This window comes from Antechinus flavipes, chromosome 5, assembly GCF_016432865.1.
Source record: "Antechinus flavipes isolate AdamAnt ecotype Samford, QLD, Australia chromosome 5, AdamAnt_v2, whole genome shotgun sequence".
In the NCBI taxonomy this organism is placed as follows: domain Eukaryota; kingdom Metazoa; phylum Chordata; class Mammalia; order Dasyuromorphia; family Dasyuridae; genus Antechinus; species Antechinus flavipes.
Window position 1 is genome coordinate 99,411,283 of NC_067402.1, and position 1,577 is coordinate 99,412,859.

Consider the following 1,577-nt stretch of genomic DNA (forward strand, 5'->3'; position numbering starts at 1 on the left):
TGTTATGTGTATTTTGCCCCACTGATCTACCTTTCTATTTCTTAGCCAGCACCAGATAATTTTGCTAATTATAACTTTATACTATAGCTTCCTTTACATTTTTTCATTAGTTCCTTTTTTCTTCCAAATAAATTTTGTTAGTGTTTTTTCTATTTCAGTGAAATAATTTTTGGTAATTTATTTAGGATGGCTTTGAATATCTAAATTACTTTAGGTAAAATTATCATTTTTATTATATCCTATCTATGAATAATTAATATTTCTCCAATTATTTAAATCTGATTTTATTTGTATAAGAAGTAACTCCCCTTATGCAGTCTCTGGGTCATGAAGCATCTTTTTCAGAGGCCTTCTCAGTTTTGAGCTATTCCAAATTAGGAAAGCAGGATGAATGGAGACACCAACATATATCACTACCTGCCATATCCAAAATCAAGAATTGTGAACCAAAATAGGTGTTTTGGTGTTTATGATCAGAGGCAGAACATATGGTGTGTAGAAGATAAGAAAAGGGACTTCGGGGTTGTAATATGAACCTTCATACTTGGTTCATGAAGATCAGCAATATGATGCTGCATATTCCCCAAGTGTTGACACAAGGAGGAAATGAATGAGATAATGGAGATCAGGAAGAAGAGGAAAGGAATTAACAAAATAAATATTTGCAGTGGCTGGAAAAACTGCACCTGGAATGCATTCATCTTATCATCCCAAATGGTCTTTTCTGAGAAATCGCAGTGACTGGAAGTTAGAAAATGTGATAGTCCTTTACAAAAGATAGAACAGATATCAAAATGGATAGCATTAGGGATCATAGCAGTAACCAGGGGACAAATCAGGAAATTCTCCAGTTCAGCCAGAAGAAGATTGAGTGATTGAAGGAAGAAATTTTCAAGCAATAAAAAACAGCAAGCCAAGTGGTGAATCAGAATGTGACTACATAGGTAAAATTCCAGAAAATGAGAAAGTATAGATTCTTCTTAGTTGTGATGAAATATAAGTAGAAGTTGCCAAGAACTGCTCTCCACTGTAGAAAGAAACGGGAGATGCCCAGGCTGGCCAGGATCATGTCACCAGGGGTTAGGGTCCACCATCACATCCACTCTTTGCCCAGCACTATGATGATGAAACCATTTCCTATAATTGCTACCACAGACTCCAGAAGAAAGAAGATCATGAAGACAATGAGGAGGCTGGGCATTCTTTCTCTCCTGAGGATTTGCTGAAATCCAGCTGCTTAATGGGACACCTTCCCCAGAAGAGATCTGGTAGGAGGCCAGACTCTCCAAGGATTTAGTAACTCTTTGCTTTATGCAGGAACCCAACTGGAAGAGAAAGTGGAGGCTCAAAATGTGCCTAATGTGCTTTAGAAAAGAACGTTATCACCTCTGTGGATGCAAATCTGGCCCCACCAGTCATTGAACCCAGTCTTTATTTGCTTATCTTCAATTTGTCTGTTGCTTACCAGAGCTAGAGCCAAGGAAGTATGGAGATAGCCTGCTGATCCTCCAAAAGACATTCTTGTTTCTTGCCCAGGCTGCTTCCCTCTCTTAAGTCTAGCTTTAAGGCTACCCTGG

The 1,577-nt window shown here is 38.2% G+C and overlaps 1 pseudogene; it reads right to left on the reverse strand.

Moving 5' to 3' along the window:
* Positions 1–309: 309 nt before the first annotated feature.
* Positions 310–1,201, reverse strand: LOC127538398 (taste receptor type 2 member 134-like; annotated as a pseudogene).
* Between the last annotated feature and the right edge of the window lie 376 nt (positions 1,202–1,577).